This window comes from Montipora capricornis, chromosome 7 (genome assembly GCF_036669925.1).
Source record: "Montipora capricornis isolate CH-2021 chromosome 7, ASM3666992v2, whole genome shotgun sequence".
Classification (NCBI taxonomy): domain Eukaryota; kingdom Metazoa; phylum Cnidaria; class Anthozoa; order Scleractinia; family Acroporidae; genus Montipora; species Montipora capricornis.
In genome coordinates, this window is record NC_090889.1 from 35,677,415 (window position 1) to 35,692,472 (window position 15,058).

The window sequence follows — 15,058 nt, forward strand, 5'->3', positions numbered from 1 at the left end:
ACACATTTCGAAAAAAGCAAGGCTCGGATTACCCGGCGTTGTGGTGTGGTCTGACTTCTATGTAGTTATATCGGAAACTGCAATCTTCCACTGTAATTATGTACCCTGTTGAAAAAGTGTTGCCTGTCTACCAGGTTGTCATTAGTTGAACGACGCTACGTCAGCTACGCCATTCCTTACTGGTAAACCCCCTTCTAAGAAAAATCACGGATCCGCCCCTGAAACGGACGCAACAACTCCCAACAATGTAAGGACGTGTAGTGTATTATGGGAAGGATGCGACCCACAAGACTCAGTGTAAACTTAAAAAATTTAGCTGCCTTCTTGTTTTGAACATGTTAATGTATAGCTATCTCCATGGAGAGCATATGCAATGTGCGTGCGTGGCCCCATTAGGGACTTTAAGATTTGCGACGGGGCGTCGACTGAAACGTCACCTCAAAATATCGTATTTTTTTCGCGATCAGTCCATTTCGTTCCATTTCGTAAATCTGGGTGAAGTATCCTAAAAGTAATTTGGTACGAGCCGTTTCAGACTAAAAATACAGAACAACAGATTCACATTTGTACGCTTTCTTTGTCTCCAAAACCTCAAATGTGGTGATTTCACGTCGTTGTTGTAAAGAATACCGCAAGAATATGTGCTAAAATGCGTGCGGCTCGTGAAGCAATATTATTTTTCCTTGTCCCTAATGGGTAACATAACTCTTTTTCAGCGGAAATAAATTTCCCGCGAATTTTCCCTAGATATATTTTCGTAATGTAATTTAAGCAACGTCAACAGTGACCGCAACGACTACGTCACAAATTTGCCAAAAACAAAAGTTTTGCACGCCCTGCACGTGCAATTTATACTTTTGTCCATTTCTTTGCCGCCGTCTGCAAAACAACATCTAGCCAAAGTTGAGGTTTTATATAGGACGTCAACCCCGTTCCGACCAGTGTCATTTTTGAGGAACTACCACACCCTTGTCATATTAAAAATTTTGAAATAGTCACGAAGTGATTACAATAACGCGAATTTATACTTTGAGATGACGTCCTCGTTGCCGTTGCCGTTGTCGTTGCTTTAAACTCTCTAATATTTACGGTATTTCACTTCCTTGTCATAACGAGAACGGGAAAAAATGTACCAAAATGTACCACTGTAAATGTATGATGCACACCATGATACAAAGATATTTGGTTGAAAAAAATGTCTATGCCTCTAAATATCTGGAGTCTGAGCGTTTCAAGTACAATAGGAGATGTGTTCATACACAGGTATTTCAATCTCATTAGCGAAAAGTAAGCGCTTTCATCGCCAAATAAACTCCAGATATTCGTGTGGATTTCCGACCACCATATTGGTGCACAACCGTGGTGCACCAACCACAGGCACCCCAAAGTGAGTGAGAGCATGGCCGACAAAAATATAAGGATTTGTATGGGAACAAGGGGCAACTAATCACCGGATGTCTTAAAATTTGTCAGAATTACCTCAAATGGTTTTCACAATACTTCAAAGCTCGTGTAGTGAGTTTGTAGCTGCCCTACAAAATGTTTATCTGTTCGGATGTTTTAGGGAAACTTCCGGTCTGTAGAAAATTCTTGGTGGCTTGTTTGACTCGTCCGAAAGTTATGGCAAATCGTGACGGGTCTCAGTGATCAAAAATCTTTACAATACGTAGTCGTCCTTTTATACCCGAAAATTTTGGGAGACGTTTCCTTAAAATCATTCTGATTTTCAAACGAATGTTGGCGAAAATGATAAATCTTCAAATTTTATGCTATTCCCAATATCCAGAAATCAATTTTTCCTTTTTCTAAATATTTCCCTACGAGATTTGCTACGTTTGCAACTTTTAGCTCTATTTAATTTGCTGTTTATTTGTCGTCGCTTAACAGTTGCACCGTGTAGTTAGTTCATAGCGTTCGTGAGATATTTTTAAATTTGCTTAAGTTCCGCATGCAGTAATTGGTCGGTATTTTCTTCGTTATCGCGTCTACTCGATGTACTTGAGTTCTGTTGCCTAATGATATGTAATACCCTTTGTTCATTTCGTCGCTTCATTGGGTATTCGTCTTTCGTTTTAAAGTATTGTATTTGTTTTTTTAAGTCAGTTGTTGCACCCGAAGTTGCCCTACAGATCTTGTAAGTAGTTTATTTCGGTCTCGGTTTTTGGCGTTTCTGAAGTTTAGCTTTAAGTATCTTGCTTGGAACTTGTATTTGTACATTTCCTTTTCGTAGTAAATCCTTAAGTTAAATGCGAATTTCAAACTATGCAGGAGTTTAATTACAGTCACTATTATTCAGCTCAGGTTCGTTCTTCGATATTGTTTTGAGATTTTTACGCACTTTCCAGTATCTTCACGTCTTTTTTTTTTTTGGAAATTTCTAGGACAAGCTAAAATCTCAGTGCTCCTCGACGGTCCGAGTTTAAATATTCGAAAACTCTGACCCACCTTCCTTCCGAACAGATATTTACCGAAATTATTCCTTGGGTGCCCCTGGTAGTTCGGCATGACTCGCCCTGATATCTCAGTTCATCAATGCACGCAACTCACTTGAGAGCCGGTTTCTAGGCTACTTGGTGGTCTGCCCATACAGCATTCTTTTCCGTTGTTATCATGGAAGTATTTTTTTCCACAAAAAGATGGAACCTCTGTAACAGGGTCTGGATGGGGTTTAGTGGTAAGTGTTATTTGGCCTTTTTTTTTTTGTTAGTGTTAAAATTTGTAAAATTTTAATTTTTAGCGTTTTAAAAAAGTTAACTGTTAAGTGTTAAAAGGTGTTAGAACAGTGATTTCACTCATTAAAGATCAATAAAAGTTTCATAGAGAAGGCAATAATGTTAGAAAAAAAGGACCAAGATTCTTCAAACTTCGCTCTTATGATAAAGGCGTGCAAAACTAGAAACAAAAGGAGAAGAGCCCGAGAGGAACTGACCGAACTGATCAGCGTGTATACTTTGCACTCATGCGCATAAGTTCTTCAGACATTTTGTGGCCAGCGGTTTTTTAGCAGACTTCTATATGCAAAATGGCCGCCACGTCCGCATCGGCGGGAGTTGTGGAAGTATTAGTCAGCTTTTATAGATGTGGCGAGGAAAATGCTTTTGAAAGGCATCGAAGCAGAATTCCAATCGGTAAAGAGCAAAGAAATGTAACGAACGCAAAGAAGCAGTTGATCAACTTTCTTGGTATTTCGCAAATGGCCAGCTCGTTGGGGTTGGGAAATTTCGAGTTGAAACTGTATCGGCTGGCCAGGAATGCCCAAGGGAAAACGAAGAAGTTACATATTTTTAAGCATCATCAATGGGAAATGGAACATTCACTCCTTGTTTCTGACGAAACCCAGAGGGAACTCAATGGTGAGTAGACAACTTATCTTTCAAATTCATAAAGTGCAGGAAAAAAATTGCAAATTGCAATATTCACTGGAAAAGCTAAGGTTTTGCTATTCAAACCCAGGTTGTTCTTAATAAAAATAACTGTTATATTTGGTGACTTACACTTATGTTAAAAGTCCTTAAAGTGCCCCTAACCCCAAACAACTTTTTTCGCTAAAATGAATCTTTGCACCTGTTCGAAAAGTATTGCGGCCATTTTTTCCTTTTTCTAACAAATCCTGCCATTTTATGGGCTTCGAAAGTTGCGAAATTCCAAGCATCTTATGTTCACGACCGAGTCAAAAGGGGAGTGGGTCTATTCCTGTTTTGACGTCACAATCTACTTTGCATGCATTTTTACAAAGAGTTAATTAAATGTAAATCAGTTTGTGACGTCAAAACAGGAATAGACACACTCCCCTTCTGACTCGGTCGTGAACATAAGATGCTTGGAATTTCGCAACTTTCGAAGCCCATAAAATGGCAGGATTTGTTAGAAAAAGAAAAAAATGGCTGCAACGCTTTTCGAACGGGTGCAAAGATTCATTTTAGCGATAAAAATATTTTGGGGTTAGGGGGCACTTTAAGCAAGCAAAGGAAAATCAAGGTTGTGAAGAATATAATTTCATCTTTGGAATATTTGTTGTGGTTCAATTTTTTTTTTAAACCAGTTTGATATTTATTACCCCTTGGGCTGGTTCCTGGAAGGAGGAATAAATTATACCTGATATAACAGTTACTCCAGAGCAAGAGATTATAAAGGTAAGAGAAGTAATCCCTCATACTGGCCCTATTCCCATCGTAATCCCTCTTAGGTTATTTTTAGATGATATCAATTTTCCCGCGGATAATGTTACCGCGCGCGTTACGTGGAAGTTTCGTGGAGGAGGGAAAGTGCAGCAAATTCTGTACGATGCCACTCACCGTTTTGAAAATTGTTTCATGGCCTGATAAAATTCATTGTCTGCAAGATACAGGTTTCAAACATACATCCTTGGAATTGCTGAACTGTCTAGTTTACAGCGATACCAATTTGAAGAATTTCCAATCTATCAAACCGTGTTAAATAATTTTGTCAGACGCAGATATGTTTACCTTGCTTGCATTGCGTTACTTGTCCATTTTAGTGCGCACTTTCTCATCGTCTACAAAATTCTGTCGCTTACAAAACTCGTCCCCGTCAAGATACAGTTTGCAATCATATATCATGGAAATCGGTTAACTATATAATTCACTCTGATACCAATTTTACGTTTGTCTAATGTAGGAAACCGTGTTAAATAATTTGCAAGAGGGAGCTATATTTTACGCGTGCGTTGCAAATTGACTTCAATCCGATCTTACGGTTTTAAAAATTTTTATCGTGCGGTCTATGAAAATTTTCCTGTCATGTGTGGTGCTGTTTGAAAGCGTTAGCTGTCTAATTTATGAATGTCATAGAATTAAGTCACCATAGTTTAAGTCCGCTAAGAAAATCGAGAACGCGTTGACCAAGTCAGGAATATGTTACTTGGTGACTGTAGTCCGCGATATTTCATTGTGTACAAAATTCTGTCGCCTATAAAACTCGTTACTTTCAAGATCCAAGATGCAAAGTGTATAATTCAAATCGCTTAACTGTGTTGTTTACAGTGACACCAATTTCAACACTGTCCAATGTACGAAACCGAGTTTAATAATTTTGAAAGATATAGAGGATATTACATGGCCGCGCGGGGATACGAATTTTATCTTCGAGTGCTGCAAGTATCTCTCACGAGTGAGCGAAGCGAAGGAGTGAGAGATACTTTCAGCACGAGAAGATAAAATTCGTATCCCCAAGCGGCCATGTAATGTTCTGTTTATTATATATATATTGATGAAATGTCTAGACTTAAAACAACTTGTTTTATTCATTTTCGAAATGATGAAAAATTGTTTACCAACCAATAAAACACGCATCTTGTGTAACATGAAACAAGATATGAAAGTTATGAAAAACAAATCATGATAATGTAAAATTTGCAATAAAAATGTTAATGTAGTAGAAAAGAATTATATTTAAGCACAAAAGTATCGTACAATGAAGAGGAAGCTCGCGTTTTATTGGCTAATCGTGTTCGTTACCATGACGACAGCGATATCCTCACATGTGAAAGATAAAAATGATACGTTCACTGCGCGCGGTGAAGATATGATTTTTTAGTAAAAGGAGAAATCCTGGTATTTCATCAATATCTATATAATAAGCAGGTATATTTAACATGCGTGCCCTTGCAAATTTACTTCCATGCGATACCACTTGTTCATACATTTTTATCACACTGTCTGTTCAAGTTTTCCTTTCATGTCTGATATCTGTCTAATTTATGAATATCTAAGAATTAAGTCGTCAGATTTTAATCCCGCGAAGAAAATCAAGAACGCGTTAAATAAGTCGGCGATATATTACTTGTTGACTGTAGTCTGCGAATTGCCAATGTTTACAAAATTCTGTCCCTTATAAAACTCGATCCTTTCAAGATACAGGTTTCAAACATCTATAACTGAAATCGCTTAATTGTCTAGTTTTCAATGATACCACATTCAAGGTTGTGCCATATACGAAACCGTGTTAAATCTTTTTTTAAGGAGAAAGCTATATTTAACATACGTGCTTTGCAAATTCACTTGAATCCGATAACACGGGTTCAAAAATTTTTATCGGACACTTGATTCAAGTTTTCCTTTCATGTTTGGTACTGTTGTTGAGTTCTATCTGTCTACTTTATCACCATATACGAATTAAGTCATCATATTTTAATCCCTCAAAGAAAAACGAGAATGCGTTTATTAAAGTCAGAGAGATCGTACTTATCGACTATAGTCTTCCATTTGCCATTCTGTACAAAATCCTGTCGGTTACATAACTCGTTTCTTCCAAGATAGAGGTTTCAAAACATAAGTCATTGTAATCGCTTAACTCTGTAGTCAACAAGTCACGTTCGTCCACAAAATGTATACAAGCGTTTGTCTCACTATCCTCCGCCATTTTTGTTTGATGGTAAATCGCGAACGACGCGATCATTGCGTGGGAATTCGCTCAGCTGTCAACATTGGTAAAAATGAGGACATGTGATTGGCTATCAGTTAACCCTCGTGGGAATACCGGATCTCGCAGGAGATCTAAAAATAACTTAACAGGGATTACGATGGGAATAAGGTCAGTATGAGGGATTACTTCTCTTACCTTCATAATCTCTTGATTGGATATAGAAACGCATTTCAAACCTACTGAAACATTTCAGTACACGCATTTCTTAAGTTGCCACCCTTTAGGGGTCTAAAAACGGGCTTTATCAAGGGCGAAGCACTTAGACTTCCCCGTACCGACTCCTCTGAAAAGAAATTCAAAACTAAATTCTCGCATTTTAGAGCAAGTGTTATTGAACGAGGATATCCAGAAAGCCTGATTACGGCTACACTCTGAGAAAAGGAAACGAGCCCTCCTACAGAAATGCAAAGAAGATAAGCGAATCCTGTCTTTTCGTCACACAATACTGTCCTACGGTGCCTAATCTTAAACAAATACTCATGCAAAAATGGCATTTAACCCAGCAACAACCGCTGCATAGCGAAATATTTCAAGATCCCCCGATCGTTTCGTATAAAAGGGGCAGATCCTTAAAAGACATACTCATTCGAGCCAAACTCTAAGCTGGCTAAAACATGTGTATAGGAGTTGTTTAGGCCTGTCACCCCCATTGTTATCACTATCTTTCGCTTTTTTAAGCCATTTCCGTTGACATTTGTATGAAATTTAGTGTTCCAGTGAATTTTAAACAGCCTAAAATTTAAATGTTTGATGTTCTAGAAGGGAAAATTTTAGTGTTTAGTGTTTTCCAGGCACCCCCATCCAGACCCTCCTGTAATGTAATTGACTTCCTGTGAGTTACCACATTCCAAGATTTCAGGACTCTGTTCTTAATTTTTAGCGGTTTCAAAATGACAGTTATTTCCGGGGGAAACTTTTCAAAATAGGCAAATTAGATTTTTGCAAATTACATTGTATTCCGCTTCTTTTTATTGGGTAGAATTTTGGATCCACTTGTGAGGCTTCCGTCACCCCTACTTCCTCCATCGTCTTTCTGCAGGTCTGCCTTTAGTTACCCTTAGCTAAAGTTTTCTGGGTAGTCTCAGCACTCTATTTTTTTTTAATTAGGATAGCGGAAATAGGGCCTGAAGAGGCAAAGTTTTAAAAGACATATATTTGAACTACAGCAAACGCGTACGGCATGTAACTAGTAAGATGTTAGATCAACTCAGTTATGAAAGTCATTTCAGCAGTAACGAAAATATTGTCTTTTGAATTCTCATAATACCACAATTAAATCACGTGTAAGCATTTAACAGAACCGATAAAAGGCCCTACAACCAGGACATATTTCGACCGATACCAGTTAAACGCGATGCCTCAAAACTATGCCGTGTCAGGTCAATTTTAATTTTTAGGCCTGCTTACCCGGTAAACCACTTAAATGGGACGAGAGCGGGGGGTCTAAGGTTAGTAAAAATAAATTACTGTATATCTAAAACATTTTGACGCTATGTTTGTACGGATGCTTGATAAGATATATACTCATTTATACCATTTCCTTGTTGATTTTTTTATTGTACAGAGAAATAATTCGACATTTTCTATTTCATGACCCTTACACCCTTCTTATTGGTTGGTTACATGTGTTTTTTGAGAACGCATGGAATGATCAGTGGTTCGATCTTGTGCTGTCTTCCACATGGCAGGTGTCCCTATTCGCTTGCCTATGTTCTTCCAAATTTCTCGCAGAAATGGATGAACAGTTTAAAGATCAATGATTTTTAAGCTGACCTCACGTGACTGATTATGCAGTGTCACAGCTCAGAAGATACGTAACCTCTATTTCAAGTATTTCCGTTTTGTAACATGTGCGTTAATATTTCGTTACCAGAATAATCTGAAAAAATTTCTTCAGTGCCCCCCAGCGTTGCCAGAAAATGTAAACAAGAAATAAACAAGAATCGTACCGATCGAAGGATCTATCGATTCGTTCAGCTGCGCTATTTTTTCTTCTTCTGCAGTGATATTTTTTGTTAGTTCTTTTAATCGGGAAACGCTAACTCCGCGTAAATGACAAATCAACATTAATCGACTGTATTTTCTTGTTGCTCATGTTTCGTGCCAAATGGGTCGTTTTCCAAGAAAATTACGCCTCGGTCGTTTTTGCATTTATGTGATGCTTCTTTTCCGGAAATCTAGACTATCCATCGAATTAACATGCAGATGAGAAATAGCCAAAGTTACGGGTGGAATCGTAAAGATTTGCTTGGACAAGGACTACTGGAGAAGTTTACAAAGGCAGAAACAAGACAAGATAATTCATTTATGATACGTTTTTCCACTTCCCAGTAGATGCAAATTACTGATAGTGTCCAACACTGCTTATCTTTGCATCTAATTCGTCTATTGATTTGCCCCCTCAGCACCCCATAATGTCTTTCGAAACAATAGAAATCAAAATAGCCGCTGTATCGGGAAAAAGCTATTTTATTTATTGCATGATAAGAGCACTTGTTTTCTCACACCTCGCTATTTTACGGACACTGAACGACGTCCCCGAGCTTGTGTGCTATGACGAAAGTTGACTGTAGTTTGCATATGCAAATTGAGTCAAGGATTATTTTATTTGACAAGGGGTGGAAATTTCCACGCAGCCTTTGAAACACATTTTGGAAAATTTCTCTGCCTTCCGCATAAGGACCTGAAGTTGTGTTTATTGCATCGGGCCAATAAACCTGAAGTAAAAGCACTTTTAACGTTAAGTCAAGATTCGTGTGGAAAGACACCACTGTTGCTATTCAAATTATTCTTCAGTCGCTTTCGGAGGAATTTTGAGAAAATCTTTCAAGATTCCATTAAAATGCCTGAAGTTTCACGGGGATATAACTGCGCTTATCAGCAAGAAGAAGTATTTGATACTCCGTCAAGTTCCCATTTGCTTGAGGCTATTTCGATTCTTGATTAATAATTAATAAGGAATCGAAATACCCTCCAGAAAATGGAACTCATTTTTCTCAAAAACAAAATTCCTTTGACATTCCGTGTACCGGAAGTTGCGCTTATCGGATCCGGTCCAATCAAATCACAGTAGACTGTTTATTTACTATGGGTATTTTGGCGTTTGTTTCAGCAGCCCGTTCGCATAGTCCATGAGAGGAGTTGTACTCACGTCACTAGCATATTTAGATCATCACCAAAACAAAGAAAACCAAAATTGAGTGCACTTTGCAGATTTATCCGTTGCAAGAGTATGGCCAAATTCTCAAGGTAAGGACAACTTTTAATTCTGTTGGTCTTGTGGTCCGGATCCATGTTTCGTCAGCAGTTTTCAACTGTGAAATGAAAGCTAGAAATATCATCGCAGACACGGTTTTCGAAAAATGTTGTGTTTTCAAGTGCGTACATGACTACCAAATTTAAAATTTGGTGGAGACAAAATTTGTCGGGATTTTTGGTAGAGCTAAGCAAAATTTGCTCTTTTGCCCTCTTGTGGCCACGTACGGTACGGTACGAGGTGCTTTACGCCATGCACGAAGAACGGTACAGGGATATTAATCCAACAGTTTGAAACATATCATTCAAACTTTAAAGAAAAATAAATTTAAAAAAATAAAAAAAAGTAAGGAGATAATAAAAAAAGGATTAGGGCTTTTGGAGGTCACAACAACTATCTGGCTACCTTAAATATATTTAGCGTAATTCTGATTTGGAGACATAAAAGTTACTTCTCAATTTGTTTTTGGTCTAAACACTAAAGCTGTAAGTAACAGTCACCGTGCACTCTGAAGATCTTGGTAGTGTCCATTTCTTAAAACCTTAAGTGACCATGTGATTTTGCTATTGTGGCCTCTTTTTCCGTATCTTTCTTTTCTTTTGGTTTTTTGTTGCGTGTGTGTGTGTTTTGGAGGAAACAAAAAAGGCTAAATGAATCATTGATATTCCACGCCACCGGCGAGTTTCAGTTTTGTTTATTTTTTTGTTTATACAACCGTGCCTCTTTTTCTTCACCTTTCACCTTTAAGTGACAATTTTGTGATGACTTTTGTTTCCTCAATCAAGGAAATACTCTTAGGAAAACGATAGAGACTACTTAGCTGAAAAAGGTCAACAAGTCAAGCACAAGAAGAATCTGTGACTATCAATTATTTGCATATGCATATGCGATCAAATTCGGGACAAGGATAATATACGTAATTCTTTTCGTACTTCTCTGCAACTTACCGGCACGATCTTTTAGACTACTATACTGCGTTATTTGTAACAAGGCGTGACCAAAGCAGAGAATTAGGTGTCGACGGGTTTATTACGCTGCATCGGGCTTTCTAGATATTGTGTGCGCAGCAACGAAATTATTTTTAGACGAAAACACTGTATCAGGGGCACCCAAGGGAATGTTCCGTAAAATCATTTGTTCGGAAGGCCTTTAATCACCTAAGATTTTAGGGCCGTAGCAGGCCCGGAAAAACTGAAGAGGCACCAAAGATTTTTAAGCAACTTATATTTTGAAAATTGGGGGTTGGGGTTCGGAGGGCGCATTGGACGGGTTTAAGACCGTTCTTTGTCCCTGGTATTCCCAATAATAAAAATCTAATGGAAGTTACAGAAAATCATCGACTGTCTTGCTCAACGCAAGCGCAACAGTTGTACACAGTCAATTCGTAGAACCGATTGGAAGGACCTATTCCTGTTGCCGTAGGACTGCATCGCAAGACTTTGCTACATTCTTATCCTCGACGTTCGCCTTATTATCCAGGGGCCTTACCCAGGATAAGAGCGACTTATGCTTTAATTTTCGGGATTTTTGGGAGGACATGGCTGATTTAAGATCATGTTGCAAAGACGAATCCAGTAATGAAGGCAGTGAGTCGCCTGGATCGCAAGACGATTTGACATATTTATAAATTTGTCACATTTTTCTTTTTTATCTGCAGTTTTGAATCACCAAATAAACGAAGTAAAAATATGAACTGGGGAAATGGTACTGTAATTAAGTTTGTCAAGAACGATTCTATCCGGAATTATTGACATCTTGTTGTTTCAAACTTCTGGAAGAAGAAATTCTACACAATTTAACATTTGAGTGTTTTTACTTTTGGGGAAAGAAGTGGAGGGGCGTTATCTGAAACAGTTAATGCCTGTTTCTTTCTGGTTGATAAAAATGTCCTTGTGAGTACCGAAAAAAGGCCGGGCTAAGAATTTCGGAAAGGATGCAATACCCAAGATTTTCATGAAGTAGTAAAAAAGCCCTGGTCAATTCGAAAAGCTTCAACTTTCCCTAGAATAAGCGAACAGATAATAGTAGTATAGCGCAGCCTAAAATCAATCTTCAAAGCAACACTCCGTCGCTGGGTGCCCCCGCTGTATGAAGCGTATTCTCCCATCGAGCCTAACAACAGCACTGCCGGGGATTTGTACATATCTGCTTGGACGATAAACAAAAATTACAGCACATCCTTGTGGAATCTGTTTCCGCTACCACATCGATCTCAGTGCGGATCAAGGCAAGACATTAGAAGAAGAGTCCTGTAACTCTTTGAGCGATTTCGGCCATTGTGAGTCCAATTTACGATCATTCCAACAACAGTCAGTTTGGTACACTAACCATTCTACCTGCTTCCAAGAAACAACTACACAAATTTATATAGTTTTCTTCTTTTTTTTCTTCACGTTCGCTTACCTTACTGATACATCTGCATTCAATAGAGCGAAATGTTGATCTACGCGGAGTGCTCACGTGACAAAGTATGTATATTTAGTAACAGTGCAGTGCACAGCTGTGGATATCCAATTACGGGCTTGTTAACTTTGTTCAGTGTTATTTTGACATCATTAATATTTCCACTCTACCGGGGAGTTTTTCGTTTAACTTCTTGATATTTCGTATCTCTTTCTTCTTCAACCATTTCTTAAACTTTCTGAAGTTGCTAAACTTGTTTGCTAATCATATGGTGACAATTTTGTGGTGACTTGTTTTTCTTCAATCAAGAAAATCTTGTTGGGTAAACGAATACTAATTTTCTTTTGAAAAGGGAAAATTGAAACTGAGTTAATCGAGGTTAATGGCCGGAACAAGTCAAACACAAGAATAATATTTGTGACTATGAATAATTTGAATATGCATATGCCACCAATTCGTGGGAAAAAGAGGACACGTTATTCTTTTTGTACTTCTGTACAACTTACACGACCTTTTTCACTGCAATACTGTATTATTTATAACAAAGTGTGACACGGACAGAGAATTAGCCGTCATCGGGTTTATTATGCAACATCAGACCTTTTGAATATCGTGAAGTGTGTGCAGCAACGGAATTAATGTACAAGTAGATGAAGACACTGTATGAAGCGTATTCCAGCCTAACACCAGCGCAGCCATGGATTTTTACATAGCTGCAAACATCCGACATTTGGGCGTAACAAAAATTACCGCACTTCCTTGTGGAATTTGTTTCCGCTACCACATCGATCTCAGTGAAGATAGTGAAAGGCAAGATATTAGAGGAACACAAAAGCGCTCTTTATCTTCAAATATGAGCAAGTTTCGTTAAAGAAGAGACCAGCAGATCGAAGCAGATATTAATCTGTGTTGAATCGATTGTTTTTTAGTGTTCACTTTCAAATTTCGTTGTTTATCTATTGTCACCGCTCAGTGATGTGACAAGTGAAAATCATATGGAATTTTAACTCGCACCACTACGCACGGATAAAACATCAGATTTAAGAGCTTTTCGACTGTGTATATTTCATTCTCAAGGAAAACATATGCTCTACTTACAAATTGAATGAATAAAACGAAAGGCTTACAACGGGAAAATCCCGTAACAAATAACAATTGATCTTATTGATTGGTTTGTACTTGAATTGTTCTTTTGACGCGTGATTGCTTTGTTACGATATTAAAAGTGCGCGCGTGCTCTATTGTACAAAAGGGTTGGTATGCTTTTATGTCGCCTTTTTTGTACAAAAGAGCACGCGCGCGCACTTGGGTAACTCTTCGGAAATCGTTTACTTTGCGGTAAAAATGCAAGTGCGAGCCCAAGTTTTCCTTTTGGAAAAAAAAAATGGGAAATTTGGGTGAGGCAGGCAGATTTTGGAAAACTCGAGCTAAACAATAGGAATCATGGCGGTAACTGTCAACGCTTGTCAATGAAACGCGGTTGATTTGCAACAAGATGTGAACAAACGCGGAAATTCGGAAATCTTTGCGCTTTCTCTATGGATGGAAGTGGTTTTTATTATACTTTTCAATTTCAAGTTTTTTACGGATACTATGGAAACACTATGCAAGCAAGCCAACCTAGTACATCAAAACTCAGCTACGACCATTCACAGCCCCAAGGTTTTAGCATAGACTTTCATTTGCACTCTTCAAATTCGCAAGTGAGCGCTGCGTCTTCATCGTCCTCTCCATCGTCTCCTGTGGATGCTGATCTTTAGGAAACTGGCAAACGATCTTACGAAAAGTGGACGACCGAACAAGAGAAAATGCATGTTGATCAGCCCGAAGGCTGACTCGAGAATTCTGAAATCTATGAGCCCACATAGCCCGATTTCTTCTGTTTATCATAGCCGCTGTTAAAACTGTGCGACATTCGTTTGCCCATCGTTCGTAAATCATTCGAAAGAAAACGAACTGTTGAAGGTTTAGCTGAATAAAAAAGTGGCATAATCACTGCAACGGTTATAAATAAGGCTTCGTCGGGAAACATGTGACTTGAAATGATGACGAAATGTAAACTCAGGGAAATCTATTCCACTTGTCAATGAGTCAAAACTCTACTAGTGCGACCCATCTCCGTTGACTAAAAAAAATTGTGTCCCGCCTAGGAAGGGAATTACGCAATAGTTTGTTGATTCTAGTGTATCTTCTTGGAAATAATAAAAATTAGGTTTGCAAGGGACGTTATTAACTGGTAAGAAAAGTTTGTTTTGAAAATCTGAAACATTTACTGACTGACATGTTTAAAAAATACACTACTAATGTCACGTAACATTTTTTCAACAATGTCCTTAGCCTGCAGAGCAGGCGATATTTCTTCGAACGTCACTAGAAACATGGCGGGTCTATAAAATGGCGGTCGCAAGATTGTAACGCGAACTCGACCGGCCCAACAAGACGCCTGCACTGCAGGCTACAATGTCCTGTTTACACGTTACATGGAGTGAACTATTACTACCAGTAATGTAAAGATTAAAGCTTCCATGTAAAAAATGGGAATTCTCCGTTGTAAATATTTTTCCCTATATTTCGTAATATATATAAGCTTATCGTAAAATCAGAATCATGAAAGAGTAGCGAGATAAAAACATGACGTTTCGGCGACGACATGCCACCATTATCTAATGCAAATTATTGTAACTTACGGGCCAACCATTTTACTTTTTTAGGGGGGAGGGGGGGGGGTGATTTGGTATGTGCGTGAATTTTGTTTTCAATCCCTTAATTCACACTGATTTTTTTTTTCTTGGGATATGTGCTTGCAGGATACTTTTTTCTCCCTCGAACATTCTGCATGATTTTTTTTTGGTGGATAGGTTGGTAAAAAGGCGTCCATTATAAATCAAATTATAAAGGATATGTAAAAAATGAATTAATTTTTTATCTATTAGAGAGTTTTCGACTGACCTTTAT

The 15,058-nt window shown here is 38.2% G+C and overlaps 1 long non-coding RNA gene across 1 annotated transcript in view; it reads left to right on the forward strand.

Annotated features, from left to right (window-relative positions):
- Positions 1-15,058, forward strand: part of LOC138057061 (uncharacterized) — a 366,889-nt gene that overhangs the window by 296,508 nt on the left and 55,323 nt on the right. The gene's annotated exons all lie outside the window — the stretch shown is intronic.